Here is a 25463-nt window from a genome sequence, read left to right as displayed (position 1 = left end):
TTAAAAGTTTTTTGGCAGAGGAGATGAGGCTCAGAGGCTGCCCCAGCCCCTGCAGGAGAGTTCTGCCTGGGCTCGGGAACATCCTAGCCAGACTCACCTGAGCACAGAGCATCCTGGAGACAGTGAAGCTGCCAGTCACCAGGGAGGCCACCATTCTGAGGTGAAGAGTAGAAAGTGCTTAAAGTTGGGGTAGGGGAGCAGAGGACTTTACTTTCTGCAGGCTGGTGCTAGCCAAGCCCCCAAGATACTTCCTGACTAACCTCACCCCACCCTTATGCTAACTTCCTGCAGGTCCCTTAACACTGCCCTTCACTTTGGCTAAAGGGGCAGAAAGAACTCTTCCTCCATTGAAAGGAAGAAGGCCCATCAAGGAGGGGTCATATGCCTGGTTGTCTAGTCAGGTGACTGGCAGACAGTTAGGTCTCTGGAGCCTGATGGCCTGCAAGATGGTTCTTTCTAGGCTGGATCCACTTCTAAGTCCCTCTGACCTCTGAAACTTAGGGCCAAGCCCTGCCCACAATGGGAGCCCAAGCATATGAGAACTAAGGTGGGACCATTTCAGGATGACTTCCATCTTGACTTACACTTGAAAAAAATCTTCCAAGTTCAGCAAAATGGGCCCTCAGATTTTCTTGAGTCCTCTGAGCTGTTCCTACTAGCTACCAGCTGCCCCAGCTGCCCAGACCAAATTAAAGAAGACCTTGGCTAAACCCTATAAAAGGAATGTGGTGGTGGTAGATGATGTTCACACTCGATTTCTGCTGCCAGGAACTTCATATAAAGACCTGATGACATGTAATTTGGCTAGAGGAGTACTTTCAGATTTGTTGCAACAGACCAGTGTCCCAAAGGAAGTTGCTGATTATATCATCTTTGGCATAGTTATACATGAAGTGAAAACAAGCAATGTGGCTAGAGAGGCTGCCCTTGGAGATGACCTCTCTGACACATCTCCTGTATATGCTGTCACCATGGCTTGCATTTTTGGTAACCAAACCAGGAACACAGGTGTTGGCTTGATTACTTCTGGCCAGTATGTTGTGGTCATGGCAGGTGGTGTTTAATGTCCTATGTCCCTATTTGTAATTTGAGGAAACACATGCTTGATCTCAATAAGTCCAAGACTCTAGGTCAGTGACTATCTTTAATATCTAAATTCAGATTGAATTTCCTATCATCTGAGCACGACCATGTATCACTCTGAAGACTGCCTTGCCTCTGCCTTGCTGTTTCTCAACTGGAACAGGGTGAGTACGCACTGCACTTGCACAGTCTGGCCAAGAAGGCACAGGATGAAGGACTCCCATCTGATGTTGTACATCTTCAAAGTACCAGGAAAAGATACAGTTACCAAAGATAGTGGCATTTGTCCTTATTGAAGCAGATGGCCAAAATAAAACCTGCATTCATCAAGCCCTATGGCACAGTGACAGCTGCAAATTCTTCTTTCCTGACTGATGGTGCATCTGCAATGCTGAGGAAAAGGCTCAGGCCTTGGGTTATAACCCGAAGGCATATTTGAGGGATTTTGTGCATTTGTCTCAGGATTCGAAAGATCAACTTTTACTCGAACCAACATATGCTACTCTAAAAGTGCTAGAAAAGGCAAGATTAACAATGAATGGTATTGATGCTTTGGAATTTCATGACGCTTTCTCAGGTCAGATTTTAGCTAATGGTAAAGCCATAGATTCTGATTAGTTTGTACAAAACTACATGGATTAAAAAAAAGTTGGGTTGCCTACTTTGAAGAAGTTTAACAACTAGGGTGAGTCACTGTCCTTGGGACACCTGTATGGAGCCATTGGCTGCCAAAAAATTATAGAAGGAAGCAGGCCAGTATGGCTTAGTGGCTGTCTATGCAGGTGGAGTGAAGGGCCATGCTATGATAGATAATAGACCAGGAAAAAGTGACTTGGAGTTTCTGTGCAACACACACTAGACAAGGCCATTTCAGTACATTACTGAATGACATATATAGTTACTACTTCTCTTAGGAAAACACAATTTGTGGCCTTCCGTTAAACCTTTGAAATTAAATCTTGCTAGTGTTCCGAGCTTTCCAATAATCATGGTTTACTGCCCTTTCAGGGATTTCTTAATCACCATAATCTCACACAGTGATATGTTTAAGCAATTGTTTTTGGTCTCTATTTTAATTAAAGATTAAACAAGGGGTTGCAATTTGAGAAAGAGATTAGCTAGGGTTTGGAATCATCTTTGTAATATTGGCAAAAAATACTCATTCATGTTTGTGACCTAAAGATAAATGTTTTCCTATAAAATACAAACCAATTGTGCCTCTATCTTTATGGAAAGATAATTCAGAATTTAAACATCACTTAAAACTTACAGTAAACATTGAGTTATATAAATACCAAATTTGTTAACTGGAGTTAACAAACTCCAGTTCTCTTAAACTGGAGAAGTACTGGGGGAAAAAGTTCTTTAAAGACAAGGAAAATAATAAAGATCAGAAATTCAGATCTACATAAAGAAAGGAAGAGCATAAAAGGAATAAGTAAAAATATAATAAAAACTTTTTTTAAATTCTTAGTTGACCTAACAGATATTTGTTCAAAAAATAATACCAACAATGTATTTGATTATGTATGCTTATATATATATTTCAAATATATATATGTTTATGTATGCTTATATATAAGTGAAAAGAATGACATCAATGACACAAAGAATGAAAAGAAATAATTAGGATTATTATGTTATTATTAGGTACTCACACTACCCATGAAGTGGTATACTGTCATTCAAAAAGGGACTTAAATTATATATGTAAATGCCTATTGCCACATTTATGGAAATCATAAAAATGGTAAAAAGTAGAAGTATAACCTATATGCTAAGAAAGGAGGAAAAATGGAATGATATAAAATGCTCATTTGAAACCACCAAAGGCATACAAAAAGTGAGAGGCAAAAATAGGAACAAAGAAGGAGAGCATTAAATAGAAAGCAGTAATAAAGATGGTAGATATGAGTCCAGATATATCAATGATCACTGTGAACATCAATGGTCCAAATATACCAATTAAAAGAAAAAAGATTGTCAGAGTGAACCACAAAATAAGACCCAATTATCTGATGTCTACAAGAAACTCATTTTAAATATAAAGACACATATAGATTTGAAGTAAATGGCTGGAGAAAAATATATCATAGTAATACTAATCAAAGAAAGCAGAAGTAGCTACATTAATTTCAGATGGAGCAGATTTCAAAGAAAGAAAATTATTAAGGATAAAGAAGGGAATTATGTACTGATAAAGGGGTTAATTTTCCAAGAAGGCATTACAATCCTTAACATGTATATGTCTAAGAACAGAGCATCAAACTATGAGAGGCAAAAACTGATAGAACTGCAAGGAGAAATAGATGAATCCACTATCATGGTTGAAGACTTCAAATCCCTCTATCAGAAATGAACAGATTGAGCCAGCAGAATAGCAGTAAGGACATAGTTGAACAAAACATCACCATCAATCAACTGAATATAATTGACATTTATAGACTAAATTTTCCAACAACAGCAGCATACACATTCTTTTCGAGCTCACATGGAACATTCCCCAATATGGACCATATTCCTGGTCTAAACACACCTTAAAATTTTAAAAGAAGAGAAATCATATAATGTCTATTCTCAGATAACAATGAAATTTAACTGGAAGTCAAAAATAGAAAGATAATTGGAAAATCCCAAAACATGTGGAGATTGAACAACACACTTCTTAATAACACGAGTCAAAGAAGAAATCTGGAGAAAAATTTTAAATCACTTTTTCCTAAATTAAAATTTAAAAACAACTTATGAAAAATTGTGGGATGCAGCAAAAGCAGTACTTAGAGGGATTTTATAGCATTAAATGCATATACTATAAAAGAAGAAAGATTTAAAATCAGTAATCTAAGTTTCCATAGGAAGAACCTATAAAGAGAATAGAAAACAAAATCCAAAGTAAGCAGAAGAAAAGAAATAGTAAGAATTAGAGCAGAAATCAATGGAATTTAAAACAAGAACTAAATAGATTAGATCAACAAAACCAAAAGCTGTTTCTTTGAAAAGATAAGATAAATTGAAAAATCTTTAGCCTAGTTGAGAAAAAAAGACAAGTCACAAATTATTAATATCAGAAATGAAAGAAGTAGCATCACTACAGACTCTATGGACATTAAAAGGATAATGAAGGAATACTATAAACAATTCCATGCCCACAAATTTGATAACCTAGATTAAATGGGTCAGATCCTTTAAAGACATAATTTGCCAAAAATCACACAAAAGAGATATAGACGATCTAAATAGCTCTATATTTATTAAATAAATTGAATTGACAATTAATAACCTTCCAAAACAGGAAGCACCAGGCCCAGGTGGGTTCACTGGTGAATTATACCAAATCTCTAAGGAATAAATTGTACCAGTTATTTACAAGGTTTATCAGAGGATGGAGGCAGAGGAAATGCTTCCTAACTCATTCTATGTGGCCAGCTTCACCTTAATACTAAAACCAAACAAAGACATTACAAGAAAAGAAAACTATAGGCCAAAATCTCTCATGAGCATAGATGCAAAAATCCTCAACAAAATATTAGCAAGTTGAATTCAACAATGTACAAAAGGAATTATACACTACAACCAAGTGGGATTTATTCCTGTTAGGCAAGGCAGGTTGAGCATTCAAAAATGAGTTAATGTAATCCATCAATAGTCTAAAAAAGCAAAATCACATGATATCAATAGATGCAGAAAATGTATTTGATAAAATCCAGCCACCACTTACGACAAAAACTCTCAGTAAACCAGGAATAGAGCCAAACATTCTTAACTTGATAAAGAATATCTATAAAAATTCTACAGCTAACATCAAACTGAATGGTGAGAAACTTGAAATTTTCCCATTAAGGTCAGAACAAGGCAAGGATGTCTCCTCTCATCACTCTTTTTCAGTACTGTACTAGAAGTTCTAGCTAGTGCAGTAAAACAAGAAAAGGAGGCAAAAGGTATATGGATTGGGAAGGAAGAGATATAATTATCTGTTTGTAGATGACATGATCATCTGTGTCAAAAATATGAAAGAACTGACAAAACTAATAAGTGATTATAGCAAGGGTGGAGAATACAAAATTAATATATACAAATCAATTACTTTTATACAATTATATACCAGCAATGAAGAAGAAGAATTTGAAATTAAAAACACTCTACCATTTACGTTAGTACTAAAAAAGTGAAATAGTTAGGTATAAATATAACAAAATGCGTACAAGATCTATATAAGGAAAATTATAAAACACTGATGAACAAAATGAAAGAAAAACTAAATAAATGGAGAGATAGTTCATGGTCGTGTGTAGGAAAACAAAATTGTCAATATTGTTAAGATGTCGGTTTTCCCTATCTTGGTCTACAAATTTAATGCAATCCGAGTCAAAATACTAGCAAGTTATTTTTTGGATGTGGACAAACTGATTCTATGGCTTATATGGAGAGTCAAAAGAACTAAAATAGCCAAGAAAATACTGAAGAAGAACAAAGTTGGAAGACTGACACTGCTTGACTTCAAGACTTACTATACAACTACAGTAATCAAGGAAGCATGGAATCAGTGAAAGAATAGAAAATTGATCAGTGGAACAGAATAGAGAGCCTAGAAGGAGACATATAAATATAGTCAACTGATTTTTGACAAAGGAGTTAAAGCAATACTATGGAGGAAAGACAGTTTCTTCAATAAAAATTAACTCAAAATGGATCAGAGGTGTAGGTGTGAAACACAAAACTATAAAACTAGAAGATAACATAGGAGAAAACCTAGATTACCTTGGGTATGGCAAAGACTTTTTAGATACAACACAAAAGGCATGATCCATGAAAGGAATAACTTACAAATTGGATTTAACTAAATTTACAAAATTCTGTTCTATGAAAGACAATATCAAGAGAACGAGAAGACATAGACTGGGAGAAAATATCTGCAAAAACCACATCTGATAAAGGACTATTATCCAAAATATACAAAGAACTCTTAAACCTCAACAGCAAGAAACAAACAACCTGATTTAACAAATGGGCCAAAGACCTTCGCATACCTCACCAAAAAAAAAAATACACAGATGGCAAATAAGCACACAAAAGATGCTTTACATCATGTCATCAGGGAAATGAAAATTAAAACAAGGAGATGCCCCTACAAACCTATTAGAATAATCAAAATCCAAAACACTGACAATCCCAAATGCTGGTGATGATGTGGAGCAACATGAACTCTGATCATTGTGGATGGTTTCTTACAAAAGTAAACATACTCTTACTTTATGATTCAACAATCATGTTTCTTGGTATTTTACCCAAAAGATTTGAAAACTTATTATGTCCAACAAAAAAACCTGCACATGGATGTTTATAGTAGCTTTATGCATAATTGTCAAAAGTTTGAAGTAACGAAGACGCCCTTCATTAGGCGAGTAAGTAAGTAAACTGTGGTACATCCAGACAATGGAATACTATTCAGCGCTAAAACGAAATGCACTATCAAGCCATGAAGACATGGAGGAACCTTAAATGCATATTACTAAGTGAAAGAAGCCAACCTTAAAAGGCTATGGACTGTATAATTCCAACTCTATAATATTCCAGAAAAGGCAAAACAATGTAGACAGTAAAAAGATCGGGGGTTGCAGGTGGGTATGTGGGAGGGAGGAATGAATTGATGGAGCAGAATTTCAGGACAGTGAAAACACTCTGTATGATATCATAATGAAGAATGCATGTCATTATACATTTCTCCAGACCTATAGAATTTACAGCACCAAGAGTGAACCATAATATAAATTATGGACTTTGGGTAATTGTGATGTATCGATGTAGGTTCACCAATTTTAACAAATGTACCTCTCTGATGGGGGATGTTGATAACTGGGGGAGGCTGTGCATGTGTGGAGGCCGGGGGTATATGGGAAATCTCTGTACCTTCCCCTCAATTTGTGAACCTAGTACACAAATTTTATTCTATCTAAAAAATAAAGTCTCAATAAAACAACACCACCAAATTTTTAATCACATATTTAAGAGAGAAGGAAAAGTAGGTTTGTTTAAGAGGCGAAGAGGAGAAATAACCCTCAAGCTGGGCATGTAGAACCATATAATATAAAGATGGGAAGAAAGAGATAAGCAAGAGTGAATTGTTAGTGTTAGCTTGAAAGAGGCAGTAACCAAAAGACTTCCCAGGTTTCTGAAGACGCCATTTGATTGCCAAAGTCGTTGTTCTAACAAAATTATTTGGAAGCCCTCTAGACCACTCTGAAGTTTGTCTTCCTTTTTGACATAAGTCCTATCAGTAGCCTCCAGAACAACATGTAGAGATTCATCAGTTTCATTCTTCAAATCTCTAATGTATCTTCTGGGAAAATGACACGTCAACAGAATCCATTACTTCAATCAATATTTCAGGAAGCCCTGAGAGCATATGCTTGCCAGTGACAATCTATGTTATCACTCCAAAGGAAAGGTGAACATTCCTTCCTAGCTTTTTTTTAAAATGGATGTTAGATATTGCATGAGAAAATATCAAACCTATCCATTTCACTAATAAGGCAGTTCTGTTTCATTGAGGAAACTATTGGTTGTTCAATGAAAAAAGGAATGACACATTCATAGGAAAATGGTCATTTATAAATGGATATCTATCCGTCACATTACTGTAAAACAATTACTTGAGAAAAAGCATCCTCAGCAGAACTAAAGACTTGAGAAATAAGGTCTCTGTAATTGGTATGATGAACAATTATAGTCCTTACACACTCATTTTAATACTTCAATTTTTCAATGATAACAGTTCTAATGTCTAAATATGAGAAAAAAACATCACCAGCACCTGATTGTTTCCTCCTATCCCTTTCACACATTTAAATACTAAATTCCTAAAACACTGTGAAAGAATATATTGTTTCACTTTCTTCTTCCACATTTATCTATTTAACCATCTGTCTGTTTACCTACCTGCCTTTCTATTGTCTACTTACCTACCTATTAATTATCTATCTATCTATCTTTCTGTCTCAACAAGAGTTTCATATGGAATACCTTAATACAAATTATTTTTTGTTGATCATTTGTAAGATGCTGAAAACTTTGTGACCTTTTGTCAAACAGTTATTAACTCATTAGATTCCCATTGCCCAGTTATAACAACTCTATACTTTAGAAATAGATAAATAATAAGTAAGTTTTATGATTTTATATTTTTTGTTATTTAGGTACATTTAAGGTGTCATGAATATTTGGTAATATGATATTAAAACTGTTCTATACAGAAATTGTCACTGCAGTATAAAACTAACATGTGTCTTCAATCTGTCTTATTGGGTAGTCTTTTTGGTTTGTGTTAATATAAATCTGGAGTCAAAAATTTATCCTTATTGAAACTCTATTTTCTTTAAGCTTGGAGTCAAAATTATACTTATTTAAATGAATCTGCTATCATTTGGGCTGAATTAATTTTATTCTGAACAGGTTGAGAATATTTTTCTTTGTAAGCTAAACTCAGTTTGAGGCATTTGCACAATACCTTAACAATAAAGATGAAAAATCCTGAGGTAGACTTAGATCTGATAGCTTTATGTATTTAAGATTCTCTTTGTTATTTTTAATCCTCCTTGTACATATTCTCACAGAACACAATTCAGTGTTTGAGACAAACTCAATAACTGAAATTCACAGTATATGAGAAACTTTAAACTATGTTTAAAGATACCATTGAGATGTGGAAAAAAATACAGACTGCTATAGGAAACCATAACTAGGAGACTAAGATGAACATTTATCTACTCAAGGGGAAAAATGCAATTCCTTTTGAGATTTGAAGAATTATTTGATATAATCTATACTGATTTTTCATACTACAAAATAAATAATTTGGGGGAAGTTAAAAATGTTAAAAGCGTAATGAAATCCAAAATAAGAGGGGATATATATATATACGTGTAGCTGATTGACTTTGCTGTACAGTAGAAACTAATGCAACATTATAAAGCAACTATACTCCAACAAAATTAATTTAAATAAATAAATACATAAAAATGTTAAAAGCATAAAGAAGTTTTAAAATACCATTTTTTTCTTACAACTTATATCTGCAGTCACCATGTTTTGTAAATTGGTAATATATTTGTTCTCCACTATTCATATATTATTTCAGAAAGTTTCTATTTATTTATCAGAATATTTTATAAATATAAGGATTGTTTACTATATCTATATCTGATGTTCTACCACCAAGAAGAGGAAATATGTAAATACAATAATATTCAGTGTATATTTTAAATCCCTTACCTCCATGTTCCCAGGTGACTGAAAAGAGGAAAGCATGGCACAGGAAATCAAGAGGGGAAAAAGGCAACTTTTAAAAACTCTAGTGTTTCTTACAGGAAGAGAGGAAAAAGAATGGAGGGAGGTGAAAGGAAAACACAGGGTCCTTTTTCAAAATGTTGCCATTGAGATAGGGAGAAGAGAAATGAGCAGTTAAAGATAAATAGATAGATAATAGATAATGGATAGATAGATGGATATTAGATTGATGTTATGGGCTGAATTGTGTTCCCTCAAAATTCACATATTGAAGTCCTAACCAGAACCTCAGAATGTGATTGTACTTGAAGATGGGGTCTTTAAAGAGGTAATTAAGTTAAAATGAGATCATTAGTGTGGGCCTTGACCCAGTCTCACTGGTGACCTTATAAGAAGAGGACATTTGGACACACAAAGAGACAAAGGGTGCACTTACACAGACGGACAACCATCTACAACCATCCAGAGGCAGCAAGAGAGCAACCATCTATCTACAAGCCAAGAAGAGAGAAACCAAACTTGCTGACACTTGGTAGATTTTCAGCCACCATAACTGTGAGAAAGTGCATTTCTGGGGACTTCCCTGGTGGTCCAGCGGTAAAGAATCCTCTTTCCAATACAGGGGACGGGGGTTCAATCCCTGGTTGGGGAACTAAGATCCCACATGCTGTGGGGCAACAAAGCCCGCACCACAACTACTGAGATCGCACACCTCAATGAGAGAGCCCGTGTGCCACAAACTACAAAGCTCATGTGCTCTGGAGACTGTGCACCACAACTAGAGAAGAGAAAACCTGTACGTCACAACTAGAGAGAAGGATGCGCACGGCAACAAAGAGCACACGCACTGCCAAGAGTAGCGCAATGGAAAATCCCACATGCCACATGGAAGATCCCGCTGCCACAACAAAGACCCGACACAGCCAAATAAATAAATATTTAATAAAGAAAAAGAAAAGCTCTTTATGAGCCTTAAAAAGAAATAAAAAGTGCATTTCTGTTGTTTAAAACACCCAATTTGTGGCTCAAACAAAACAAAACAATAAATGTTTTCCCTATCCCTATTTGGGATTCTGTGAGGAGGCTGCCTTTTAGAGTGTCTATATATTAATCTGGAACAGGCCCAACAGACAAATATGTCACCAGTGATTATGCCCACAATTTCCCGAGGCTCCTACAACTTAGGTAATAGAGCATTTCCTGTGTGCTCCCTGGGGGAGACCCAGAAAGAGTCCATGGACCTGCTCTTGTGAAGGACCTTCACTGCAGTAAGAGTGTGAGGTGACCCTAAATGGAGGCTGTGGGATGGGATGACCTGAGCCATAAGTACAATAGAGGCTGTGACTTGTCACAGAAAGACTGCAGTGCTAGCAAGAGTTGGCTAGCAAAAGTTGGCAGGGAACCTAGTATTTAATATGATGTATTGCCACAGAAACTACCAAAGACCCACAGGACAGGAAGAGGACAGACCCATGGATCTAAAGACAGCTTCTCTTAGCAGTGGAGGCAGGTAAGCTTTTCTCTTAACAGAGATACCAATCTGGGAAGGAGTAGGGAAGGAGAAATCCTAATAAAACCTATATATTTATAAAATGCCAAAGAGAGTGTTTTAAATGAAAGGTCCACTGTCTGTGTAATGCCCACACTACCCTGGCCTAAGAGGACTCATGAATACTGATGGGTACCTTAATTTTTTGTTAAATCACTTATACAGGCAAGAAACCATAATCCCCTACCCACTCCCACTATCAGTGTATAAATATAAGACTCCACAACAAGTACATGTTTCTCTTTTGCTGAACTCATAAAAGGTAATTCTGGATTAGGATATTAGAAGTATTTAAGCGATTGAAGTTGCTGCTTCCAATGATATTTGAGTTGATATTAAAATAGCAGAACATATTTTATTATTTCATAAGAAAAGAAATCTGACAGGTGGTGAGGAAACTAAACTCTGGAAAGGTGACTAATTATTAGCCCCTATGCAATGGAGGGTCTACCGGAGCTTAAGCACAAGCAGTGTCAGTCATATCTTAGGAAATGGAGTGAATGTGTCTTTGGTGAGGAAGCATAAATAAAACTACAAAGAAATAGGAAATGAAAGAATGGAAAAGAAATATGGTGGGGGGAGAGTAAGGGGCAGAAAAATAAATAAACTCTAATGTTTAACCTCATTTAAATTGTATAATTTCATAGAGACACAGATGTAGAGAACAAACACATGGATACCAAGGGGGGAAGGAGGGGATGAACTGGGAGATTGGGATTGACATAGACACACTACTATGTATAAAATAGATAACTAATGAGAACATACTGTATAGCACAGGGAACTCTACTCAATATGCTGTGGTGACCTAAATGGGAAGGAAATCCAAAAAAGAGAGGGTACATGTATATGTATAGCTGATTTAATTTGCTGTACAGCAGAAACTAACACAACACTGTAAAGCAACTATACTCCAATAAAATTAACTAAAAAAATAAATTTTATAATTTCAAAATGTTTTCACCAAAACATATTTCTAAACTTTTGTTCCTCAAGGGTCTATGACAGGAACTAGCAAACTATAACATGTGAGGAAATCCAAACTTTTGCCAGGCTAACCAAGAAAAAAGAGAGAAGAGACAAATTACTAATATCAGAGACATTTGTATTAAAAATTGAGAGAGATCCTACCCTAGTCATTCAAGATATACCCCACCAAGATCTCTCTTAGACACAGATTCAAGTCGGAAAAGGAAAACTTTAATTTTATATCCTATTTTCTAGTGTACCAGTGTCAGAGCTCTTCTCAAAACAACCTCTTTGATGAAATGCAGAAAGCAGAAAGGTGACCTGGATATTATTGCTTAGTGCAGAAAATACAAGATTCGTAGCAGGCATGATATGAAAATTAGAAAGTAATTCTTCAAGCAGTGAAATGAAACAGAGTAATCAGTAAACACTAGTGGCTGTCTACTTAATAAGGAGACTAATTTTACCAGGTCTGAGCTAGTTGTCATACTCTGGGTTTAAATTAATGAAGTTGTAACAAAATCGTTTTTACACTAAGCAATCTTCTACGTCTTTACTGTGGGTGGGATATGAGACATACTTAGTAAGGTATTAAAACAGATTGTTTGAAAAATAGATTGAACAGATGGAATAATGAACCCAACAACTCAGCAGAGTTTATCCATCTTGAAATTTTACACCAGTGCTGATTGTTGAGGTTTTATGAATTTTTTCCTAGATTTTTAAACAGTATTTAAAAATATCTTTTGAAAAATAAATCATTCCTAATTAATTATAACTTAGAAATGATCAAGATAGGTAACTAATAAAAGCAATATTAAACTATCTTTTGAATTTGAATATAAATCGTCACATAACGTGGTATTGTTTTATAATAACATTAAGATTACTTTTAGATAGTATACACAAATATATTGATGTGTACCAATCTATGATAAGTAATATGTCTATGATATACTTGATACAATACTATGAAAATCATTCTAAAAAAATTACACAGTCACAGCAGTGAGAGGCCCGCGTACCTCAAAAAAAAAAAAAAGAAAAAAAGAAAGGGAAAAAAAATTACAAGGGGCTTCCCTGGTGGCGCAGTGGTTGAGAGTCCACCTGCCAATGCAAGGGACACGGGTTCGTGCCCCCGTCCAGGAGGATCCCACATGCCGCGGAGCGGCTGGGCCCATGAGCCATGGCCGCTGAGCCTGGGCGCCTGGAGCCTGTGCTCTGCAACGGGAGAGGCCACAACAGTGAGAGGCCCGCGTACCACAAAAAAAAAAAAAAAAAAATTACAAGAACACAGGAATATTGCAAAAGTAGGTCATTAAGAGAAAAAATACAAAATATTATATGACATGATCCAAGTTAAGAATAATATATCTGAATATGTATATATGTACATTTGTGCATCTTTCCATAAAATACTGTAAAAGCACCAAAATATCCACAACAATCATCTCTATAGTTGCTTTCACTTTTCATGGAGTTTTATATTTTCTAAACTTCCTAAAATGAACGAGAATTCTGCTCTGATAAAAAATGTTATGACTTTGCCTTCTAGGTCATTCTAAAATAATTTTTATTTTTTTCTACTGAGTTTCTCTGCATATTCTTCATAAAACCATGACATCAATAAGGAGAGTAAATAAAACTAAACATAACTTATAGTTCAACATATCAGGAGATGAGGATTACTATAAACCTCAATTTATGCATAAGTAGAGAAATAAACATGATATTCCAGTAGATGGCTCATACCAGAGTACCGAGTTGAGAATGCATGGAATCTGAAGAAACTGCATGTAAAAAAAAGGGAAGAGGAGAGCAGAGGACTCAAGGGTGATGAAGCATAGAGAAATTCATCCCAGAAAGAAAAATTCCTTTTGCTACATAAAAAAATAACCGACGATAACAACAGCAAAAGTAAACTACTGAAAACAAGTCTGAGACTTGATAGATCTCAGCAGGAGATAAGAGAAAACATTTGAACACATATAATAACTGAGGTGGAAGTCATAAATATCAATTACTTCTGGTTGAGTAGGAAGTATCAATAAATAGAAAAGGGGCAATAATATGTGGACATGCAGAAGTGAATACAAAGAAGAAAGTGGGAAGATTAAGGGGTCCTGAAGGAACAAAACTAAATTATAAAGATGAAAGACATACCAAATGCTCCCCTCAACACCACCAAAGGACAAAAGTTGCATGTTGAAAAACAAAATTACACTTTATTGTACTGACTGAAGAGAGTACTCTTAAACTCATAGTTTTGTGAGCTACTTCTAACCACTAACAGATGCTCCCAACAGAAACAACAAAAAGAAATCTAAAACTGGACAAATAACTATTAAAAAGAGAACAGAAAGTGAGCACCAAAATATTTCAACAGTTGTAAATTCTTCTTTTAAAAAAAGGCAGAAGAAAACTCTAACAGAAAATTTCAAGCTCAACTTAATATACTTAAGCAAGCATTCAGAAATATTAAGGGGGGCACCAAAAAGAACTTCAAAAATAAGAACATAAATGGGCAAAAACCAGGAAGATATAGAATAGTGACTGATTTTAGGGTCATAAATAAATAAAAAAGCAAAATTATATCTGCAATAAAGACTAAATTATAAGATTTATAAGGAGGAATAAATTCAATCCCAAATTAATGAAGATCATTGAAAAATACAGTAAGAAAACTAAGATAATGAAAGTGGGAGAGTTTAAAAGGGCAAGAGAGAAAGTAGTTCAAATTGAAGAGAAGCAAAAATCAAGTACATATGGAATTGCAGATCCCAAAGGGGGAAAAAAAAAACACAAAGGGGAATAATAAATATAACTATGATCCAAGAAAAATATCTGGAATTAAAAGAAGATTCATATCTACATACTGAGAAAATTGACCTGAGAAAATTGACCTTCAATAGTTAATTGCAAGACATACCCTAGTGATTTTTTTTAGACTAAGAACAGAATTAAACTTGAAAGAAAAAAGAGAGAGAGAGAGAGAAAAAGTCCTTTAGACAGACCCCTAGGAAAAAGAGCAAATTTCATATGAACATAATTTCTCTTTGAGGAGTTTGCTAAAGTATGAGCATCATCCAACACAGACATGACTAAGGAAATTTCAGCAAAAGAATGGATGGTGAGCATTTTATATCTATGCAATTGTAGAGTTATGACTAACATGAAAGTTGGAGGTAAAGAGGTAAGAATACATTATACGTGTTCAGATAAAGTAGAGATAAAAGACCTAAAATACAGGAGAAAAAGAGGAGAAATAAGTGAAAACAGAATAAGTTCATTGCTGTATAGGTAACAGGAGGGAGTCAAAAGATACCATTTAAAAAGTACAAATCCAATGGTATCAGGTTGAAAGTATGCAATTACTGATATTCAGCCATTTTGAAATAGCAATTCAACTCCTAGGCATGTACCCTACCGGAACAAATATTTATGTCTCACAAAAGATATAGGTAGGAATGTACATAGAACTTTTATTCACAGTAGCATCAAACTGGCAATAACCTAAATGCCCATGAAGAGTATAATGGAAAAATAAATTGTGCTATATTCATATAGTGGTATAGTAGTAGGAATAAAAAACACACATTGTCTCAAGCTCTAAAGTGTATGAATCTCATAGGCATTATGCTAAGCTGGAGAATACAGACACACAAAAAAGTATACACTGTATGACTGCATTTATTTGAAGTTCAAAAGCACAAAAAATGAATCCATTGTGATAAAAATGAATATAGTGGCTACCTTTGCAGATTGACTTGGAGGCTTCAGGGGCTGGTGATGTGCCATGTCTTTAAGTAAGTAGTGATGATACAGGGGAATATATTTATATAAATTCATCAAGTTGTACATTTAATTTTTGTACACTTTATACAAACTTTATGCATTTACCTAAAATTCTAAGAAAAAATTAAGCTAAGTAATTAAATACCATAAGGTAAATAGGTGACAAAAAATCATTCAGAACAATTTTTCTCCTACACTAAATGTGAAAAAGTTATGCAAAACTCATGTTTTTTAGTCATGATTTTATCTCAAAGCTGTTGTGGATTAATGAAATTGGTCCTAAAATGTCAGCATTTATTTTCGAAGATTTTTTTTTTGGTATGTTTTTTGTTGTTGTTGTCTATATGAATCATCCAAAAGATATATTGATATTTTTACCTATTATACTTGCCTAAAACATATTTGAAATTGGAGGAGTTACTCCAGAGGACAGTAAAGACTATTCAAGCATGACTTTATGCTACCTTTAGTGAAAATAACATTAAAATAAAGTCAGAATTACTAGAATATATAAAATCTGCAGGTAATTGAGATTAAACCCTAATCTAATTAAGATTATATCCTTGGGCTACCCTGGTGGTGCAGTGGTTGAGAGTCTGCCTGCCGATGCAGGGGACACGGGTTCGTGCCCCGGTCCGGGAAGATCCCACATGTCGCGGAGCGGCTAGGCTCGTGAGACATGGCCGCTGAGCCTGCGAGTCTGGAGCCTGTGCTCCGCAAATGGAGAGGTCACAACTGTGCGAGGCCCGCGTACCGCAAAAAAAAAAAAAAAAAAAAAAAGATTATATTCGTTATTAAAATATGAAAATAGTATATTGGAACCAATAAATGAAAATATTTAGAAGATTTTATAAGCCTCAGTATATTTGTTTGGTTAAAAGGCTATCCTCTACTGCTAAATTTTATGGTCTCAGTAATTAGATAGGGGAAATCCAAATATAATTTTTACATTCCTTTAAGTAAGCAGGTTCTGGAGCTAAATATCTAAGTCTGCTAGAACAATTTGGTACTAAGTAGTTACTCCTTTCTCAAAAGACTGACAGTAAAATTGAGAGTAAAGGTCTCTTTTTGTTTCTGTATTATATGCTGGTTTAAAACACTTAAAAACAAGTTACATATCCAGTTTTATTTTTATTGATAAGCTATATGGCAGTCAGGTTAGTTAAAACATAAAGGATGTGTTGTGTGTATCTAATTTTTAAAAGATCTGGAAGAAAATCTAAGCACTTTATTTTGTTAACCATCTTGATAGAAAAGGTATGGAATGAAATGACAGTCTCTACTAAGAAAATTACTGTGCATGTCAAAGTTTATTTAATACAAAAGTCTATTTTGCCATTTTTCACTATTCTAGAATGTAACAGGAATGGGGAATGTCAGGATATACAATTAAATCTGTACTCAGAATACTGATCTTGAAAATAAGTGTATGTACAGTTTGAGAAATCAGTAGCTAAGTGAAAATGGAGAGGTAACTGATTACTTCAGCTCTCTGCAAGTTTTGTAAAGTAAAAAGAAAAGGTCTATGGAGAACAGTATGGAGGTTCCTTAAACAACTGAAAATAGAGCTACCATATGATCCAGCAATCCCACTCCTGGGCATATATCTGGAGAATACCATAATTTGAAAGGATACAGGCACCCCAACGTTCCCTGAGGCTCTGTTTACAACAGCCAGGACATGGAAGCAAACTAAATGTCCATCAACAGAGGAATATATAAAGAAGATGTGGTACATAGAATATTATTCAGCCATAAAAAGGAATGAAATAATGCCATTTGCAGCGACATGGATGGACATAGAGATTGTCATACTGAGTGAAGTAAGTCAGACAGAAAAAGACAAATATCATATGATATCACTTATACATATGTGGAATATTTTAAAAATGGTACAAATTAACCTATTTAAAAAACAGGAATAGAGTCACAGATGTAGAAAAAAAACCTTATGGTTACCAAGGGGGAAAGCAGGGAGGGATAAACTAGGAGATTGGGATTGACATATACACACTGCTATATATAAAACATATAACTAATAAGAACCTGCTGTATAGCACAGGGAACTCTATTCAGTATTCTTTAATAACCTATATGGGAATAGAATCTAAAAAAGAGTGGATTTATCTATATGTATAATTGATCTACTTTGCTGTACAGCAGGAAGTAACAAAACATTGTAAATCAACTGGCCTCCAATAAAAATTAATTTAAAAAAGTAAAAAAAAAAAAAAAAAAAAAAGCTAGTGTATGTGAAAACAACAAAAAGGAAGAAAAGGTACCTGATTTCTCTATTGGCCTGTTAGCCAAAGGCACAGTCCTTACTCTCTTATCTTACTGCCTATTCAGGAACTAGCCAAATAATAGGGTAGACAGTCTGATTTCAGTCCTTGTGCTTTCAGGAACTTTTCTTTAATTCATTCTGCTATTTGTTTCCACCAGATGGAATTTTTCTTAAAAAAGGGAAATAAAAAACCTTATTATTACTTTCTAAAATGTAGCTCTACTCCTACTGCTTGAATATCTTGCAAATAAAAGACATAAAGGTTAGACTGAGAAAATGACATTGAAAGTATTTTCATTTCTTTTGAAATGTATTATCACATTTATTTTAACTTCATTGAAATAGGAACAAAACAATATCCTGAAGAGTTTTCCTACAATATTTTAATAAAAACAAAATGGATAGTAAGTCCATAGTTTTCTAACATTTTAGCTGTCTTCAACTTACAAAGGTAAAGTCTGATGAATTCTGGTATCAAGTCAAATTTATCTAGACTTTTGTGTAAACACATAAAACACTAATGTCTGAGGATATTTAAAATGTTCTGTTTCTTTAAATCTAAATATCATTTTGTATAATTGATTGGCTTCTAAAGGGTTTCATTATGAAAACTGGAAATTAGATTTTTAAAAAATTAACTTTAATGAGTGTATAAGTCTACAAAGTTCAACTGAACTGGATAAGAGAAAAATGTCTGCTTTAACAACTTTAAAGACATGGACTTTCTCATCATAGTCACAGTCGACTTCCTCAGTTGCCTCTGTGGCCTCTTCTTGTTCATGCCTTCCCACATGTGCTTTTCCTTTGCTTAGGACTTTTTTCTAAGCTAAAAACAAGTATAGGTATCATGTGTTTCAAAGAACTTGAGAAGAATCTTCCCAATTCTCTCCAGATACTCAGTGTGAGCTTACATCTCAGACAATTTTAGGTATAACTTTTGGATCTGTACTAATTAACTTAGAGATCAGATTTGACCTCTTAATCTCAGTGTTCTTAACTAAAATAGAGATAAGCATACTTAAATCATACGTTGTTTTTTGGAAGGATTAAATGAGAAAAAGTATGTAAAGTGCATATCCTAATTTCTGTAATATAGGCTCAGAAATTATAAATGTTAACACCAAATCTCAGAAAATTTAAACAACATAGAGGGCCATTAAAAGTTTAGAGGATTAGGGGTGGGCAAAATGGGTGAAGGCAGTCAAAAAGTACAAACCTCCAGTTATAAAATAAATAAGTCATGGGATGTAATATATAGCATGGTGACTATAGTTAATAATACTGTATTGTATATTTGAAAGCTGCTAAGAGATTACATCTTAAAAGTTCTCATCACAAGGAAAAAAAATATAATGATGTATGGTGATGTTTGTTAACTAGACTTATTGTGGTGATCATTTTGCAATGAATACAAATCATTATGTTGTACACCTGAAGCCAATATAATATTATATGTCAATTATATCTCAAAAAAAAATAAACTTCATGGAAGCAAACCTTAAACTACAGTGCTCTCTTTCAGAGATACTTATTGTGGCAGATACTGGTCGTTGCCTATCCTGATCTCTGCTGCTTTTCTTTACTGTGAGAATGATGATTTAATTCTTGTTTTCAGTAAAAATACGTGAGCACCTGACTTCCTTTATAGTTAGAAGTATCTATGTGACATAGGCCTGAACATTGACATAAATGAGAGTGACAAGGGTAGGGTGGGGTGAGGTGGGAGCAGTTGCTCTTTGAAAGCCTTTTAAAGGGGAACTGGCTTGTGTAGGTGGGCTCTTTAGTGTTTTCCCACTTCACTTTTATTTCTGCCTGGAATATGCTAGGTCAGGAGAAGAAGGAAATATATTGCAGACATGAGAATGAAAATCAACACTAAGAATGACGAACCAGAAATACAGAATAGCCTTGAGATATTTATGACTTCACTGGGCTATTGTTTCAGCTCTGGACTGCCTGCATCCGGACTTCTTCAAGATATAAAAATAAACCCCTCTATTTTTTAAGTGCTCTTATTCAGGTTTTCTTAACATGTAGTTCAAGGAAACGGATTCACCTACTCTGTCTACAATAGCGTTTAAGACAGAATATAGATGCCTTCCTGTAGTTCCACAAACTTATAATTGCCCCCCAAACTCCAGTAGGGATATCTTAAAAAGTTACACAAACTCATATAAACCTTGTAGTTAGCATTAGGTTGTTATTTAGATTAAGGCATAACGTTGTCAGAAATTGTGTATGTTCACATGCGTTGGTGTGGGTGCGTGTGTGACAACTTTCACTCAATTATCCCACAGAGAGGTATAAAGTCATTTTACACATGTATCATTGAACATACTTTTCAATAATGTTTGAATTTTAAGAGTGAAAGATTTTTAATGTATAAGGAAATATAAGAATACTTTAGAATTACTCACAATAGAATGAAAATATGCCCCAAATCTCTGAACTCTTTTTACTCTGGAATGCTTGAAAATTTTAATTGCTTACTTTCTTTTAAATCTCTAGGCTGTGAAGTGTTTGTATTTCAAGAGAGCCAGTATTCTTTCTACAATATGGTTGTTACACAGGAAATTCAGCATCAAGTGTTGAGTTGTGTAAGTCACGATAGCAAAAAAAAAATAAGTATTTTGAATTAAATACAATATGTTCTGTTGAAGAATAAAATGACATATTTTGATCAAGCCTTGAGGAAAAAATAAGCAAATCCATTTTAATTTCAAAAAATTATCTCAATAATATTCAGTCTTCTTTATTTTACAAATCATCCTGCAAATTTTATTAAAAACACATTTAGGACTTCCCTGGTGGTGCAGTGGTTAAGAATCCGCCTGACAATGAAGGGGACATGGGTTCGATCCCTGGTCCAGGAAGATCCAACATACCGTGGAGCAACTAAGCCCGTGCGCCACAACTACTGAGCCTGTGATCTAGAGCCAGCAAGCCACAACTACTGAGCCCATGCATTCTAGGGCCGTGCTCTACAACAAGAGAAGCCACTGCAGTGAGAAGCCTGCACACCGCAACGAAGGGTAGCCCCTGCACGCCACAACTAGAGAAAGTCCGTGCACAGCAACAAAGACCCAACACAGCCAAAAAATAACTAAGTAAATAATAATAATAAATAAATTTTAAAAACACATTTAAACAGAGAAAGATTTATCCTTTGAATATACTAATATTTTACTGAAAATATTTAAGAGGAAAATGTATAATATACTTTTATAAATGTAAAACACAAAATTATTTATTGGGGGGTCACAATTGTTTTAATCTATTTTGAAATTAAAGAAGAGTTTTAACATTATCCCTATATTTTTTGTTCTTTTTTTAAAATAAAATTTTATTTTAGAATAGTTTGAGATCTACAGCCAAGTTACAAAGTTAGTGCAGATTTCCTATATTCCCCACACTCAGCTTTCCTATTTTTAACATCATACATCAGTATGGTATGTTTGTCATACTAATGAACTAATATTGACACACTATTAATTAACTTTGTATTTCATACGGATTTCCTTAGCTTTTATATAATGTGTCATTTGTTCTAGGATCCTAGTCAAGATGCAACATTACATTTAGTCATCACGTCTTCATAGAGTCTTCTAGATTGTGACGTTTACTAAGACTTTTTGATAACCTTGACAGCTTTAAGAAGTACTGATAAGTATTTTATAGGCTGTCCTTCAGTTTGGGTTTGCCTGACCATTTTTTATCAGTGTTAGACAAGATTTACGAAGTTCGGGGGAGGAAAATAAAGTACCATCCTAATTTCACCATATCAAAGGTACATGCTATCAATATCACTTATCATTGCTGCTATTAACCTTCATCATCTAGATGACATAGTGCTTGTCATGTTTCTACACTGTAAAGTTACTATGTATTCTCCATTTGCATACTGCACTTTTTGGAAGGAAGTCAGTTTGTGCAGCCCACAATTAAAGAAGAGAGAGTTAGGTAGCATCTCCTTGAATAGAGAATATCTACATAAATTTTTTGAAACTCTTCTGCACAGATTTGCCTGTGCTTCCCCAATTTTATTTATTCATTTAATCATTTATTTGTATCAGTATGGACTCATGGGTATTTACTTTATACTTTGGGTTATAATCCAATATTATGTTATTTTATTGCTCAAATTGTTCCAGCTTTTAGCACTGGGGGCTCTTTAACATGGCTCCTGTGTCCCTTTAAAATACTACCATCATTTAAAATACCCAAATCATTTTATACTTCCTTATTTCTTGCACTACAAGATGCTCCATGTTCATCTTTGATTTTCCATGCCCCAGCCCTAGAATCAGCTATTTTTTCATGGAAACTTAGTTGTTTTTATCAGAGAATGATATTAAAAATCAAGATCTGAGCACTGTTCTATTTTTTAATTTTTATTTTCTATTGGAGTATAGTTGATTTACAATGTTATGTTACTTTCAGGTGTACAGCAAAGTGATTCGGTTATACATATACACATATCTATTCTTTTTCAGATTCTTGTTCTATATAGGTTATTACAGAGAATTGATTAGAGTTCCCTGTGCTATACAGTAGGTCCTTATTGATTATCTATTTTATATATAGTAGTGTGTATATGTTAATATCAATCTCTTAATTTATCCCTCCCCCCTACCTTTCCCCTTTGGTAATCATAAGTTTGTTTTCTAAGCCTGTGAGTTTGTTTCTGTTTTGTAAATAAGTTCATTTGTATCTTGTTATAGATTCCACATATAAGTGATATCATATGATATTTGTCTTTCTGTGGCTGACTTACTTCACTTAGTATGATTATCCATTTATCTGTCAATGGACATTTAGGTTGCTTCTACATCTTGGCTATTGTAAGCAGTGTTGCAATGAAAACTGGGGTGCGTGTATCTTTTTGAACTATGGTTTTCTCTGGATATACACCCAGGAGTGGGATTGCTGGATCATATGGTAGATCTATTTTTAGTTTTCAAGGAACCTCCATTCTGTTCTCCATAGTGGCTGTACCAATTTACATTCCCACCAAAAATGTAGGAGGGTTCTTGATAAAACAGCACATTAGGACTTCCCTGGTGGCACAATGGTTAAGAATCCGCCGGCTAATGCAGGGGACACGGGTTCAAGCCCTGGCCCGGGAAGATCCCACATGCTGTGGACCAACTAAGCCTGTGAGCCACGACTACTGAGCCTGCGCTCTAGAGCCCACGAGCCACAACTACTGAGCCCACGTGCCCCAACTACTGAAGTTCACGTGCCTAGAGCCCGTGCTCCACAACAAGAGAAGCCACTGCACTGAGAAGCCCACACACCACAACGAAGAATAACCCCTGCTCTCCGTATCTAGAGAAAAGCCCACACGCAGCAACGAAGACCCAATGCAGCCAAAAATAAATAAATAAATTTATTTTTTAAAAACACCCAGCACATTAAACGGGTTAAAAAAATCCTTATCACAAAAAATGTATTCAATGAAAAGTAAATATTTCTCCCACATTCACATTCCTCTTTTATTTTTCAAATCCACCTATATTTCAGATGTACTTTGATATTTTCTAGACAACTATATCTCTCTAATAATTTTTCTAACCATTAGTTCTAGTTACAAAAACAGAAAGATAGATGGCACTGAGTCTTGCTTTTGTCACATCAATTCATATAGAAGTGGTAAATATATAGATAGGTGGAGATAGATAGTCCATTGTTAAGATATACCTTAATTAAAAAGAATTTTTTAATGAAATTCTACCATGGACGGTTAGTTTATTTCCATGCTATTGATACTTTACAAGCATCACTATAATAGGTATATAATTTCATAAATATAATTTTTAATAAAAGGAAGCAAATATGGATGGCTTAATAAAAATCTAACTCAACAGAACATATGCTCTTGGACAATAATGGCAACTGAGTCCTAAAAGTCTTCTCCTTGACCAGGAAGCTCTAATTGTTACATGGTTGAATACGTGTTTCCTGTCCCCCTTTCAATTTTCCTACGTAAACATGTAAATTATCACAGAGTGGAATCTCTTTCATGACACTTTTTCCCATGATTTTCCAACTACATCCAGCCCCAACTAACCTACTGTAGGATACTTAGAGCCTGAGAATCATGTGTGCTTTGGTGTTCCACTTGTCTCTGAGTTTCTCCAATAAGCTTTACTTTACATTAATACCAAATGAAAATAGTGGTTCATGTCTATGTACCCCTGTGCAGAATAATGCAAGTCCTGACAGGAACTTATACATTACCTATATGAGCTCAGCTAAAAGCTATAAGAGTTACAATGATGGTGAAAAACAAAAGTGCAGATAAGCCAAGGTTAAGTTAGGAATGGACTTGGCTACTCCCACTAGACAGAAACACATATAAGCTGATAAGCTAATGTGAAAATGCAGAACTTACTTTCCTTTTAAGGTCAGAGCCAAGGGACAGAGACAAGGACTAGGGCTGAAACTCAATTTTCCACTGCCTTTCCAAGTGGAGGCTAAATACCTTTGTGAGCTTACTACATACTGAGCCTTACAAGATTATAATCATGCTTATAATAATGGTTGTTATTTTTATTGTTATCATTTGCCTGGACTATGCTTGTTCTTTTTTAGAGAGCCTATGTAATTTATATGGATATTCTGCAGATGCAGGTATGTAAATATACTGATTGAATGCATCCACTATAACCCTACTGTTAGAATGGTTACACAAATGCATGGCCAAGAACGTCTGTACTACCTACAGCTACCAAAGACATATAATGAACTAAGGTCTGCAGAAAGAAAAAAATATCTTTTTTTTTTTTTACAAGATTTGTAGTAGTTTGGTACCATGCATCATTTTCTGGAAGGCACTGTTGTTTGGCACTGCAGTATAAACTACCAAAGCTTTAACAAGAACATGACCATTGCTAAACCTATAGTAATAGAATAATTTTGCTGCCTTTACTGGCATTTGAATGCAGCCTTTGACATTGCTAATACCTTCTTTTCTATACACATCCGAGACACAACAATCAATATGCTTGCTTCAAGAAATGCATACACATTTGACATCCTTCCACAGAGGTATTTTAATTCTCTTAAAGTGTATCATCGACAGGTTGAGCAAAGCTTTACACAGCGTGAACTGCTAGTTGGTATCCAAATATTTAATTATATTCATAACATTTTTGTATTGGTCACCTCCACTAGAAAGTGTAAAAAAGGACAAAAGAAAAAGTAAAACAAAACAACTTCTTGCATTGCATTTCATGCCTTCTAAATACTGCCTATTCTAGGATGAGAACAAAACCCATGGTTGTACAACTTGGGTGTGAAATTTTAATACCTAATAAGAAAGAAACCACTGGATGTGCAGATATCAATTGTAAACAAGTTGATTTCTTTAAATGTAGCATATGGTGCAACTGATATAAAAAAATTTAACTAAATTCTTTACACCAAGTAATCAATAAGCATCTCACATTAAGTGGGAGCCCTGCATAATAAAATTCCCTAGAAATTGTCTTATTACTA

General features: G+C 34.6%; 1 pseudogene across 1 annotated transcript; it reads left to right on the top strand.

Annotated features, from left to right (window-relative positions):
• Positions 1-535: 535 nt before the first annotated feature.
• Positions 536-1942, top strand: LOC307058035 (trifunctional enzyme subunit beta, mitochondrial-like; annotated as a pseudogene). The gene has a single exon. The product of its transcript is annotated as a trifunctional enzyme subunit beta, mitochondrial-like (transcript).
• The last annotated feature ends 23521 nt before the right edge of the window (positions 1943-25463 follow it).

This window comes from Hyperoodon ampullatus, assembly GCF_949752795.1.
Source record: "Hyperoodon ampullatus genome assembly, chromosome: 1".
NCBI classification, from domain to species: Eukaryota; Metazoa; Chordata; class Mammalia; order Artiodactyla; family Ziphiidae; genus Hyperoodon; species Hyperoodon ampullatus.
This window is presented reverse-complemented; position numbering and strand designations above follow the sequence as displayed.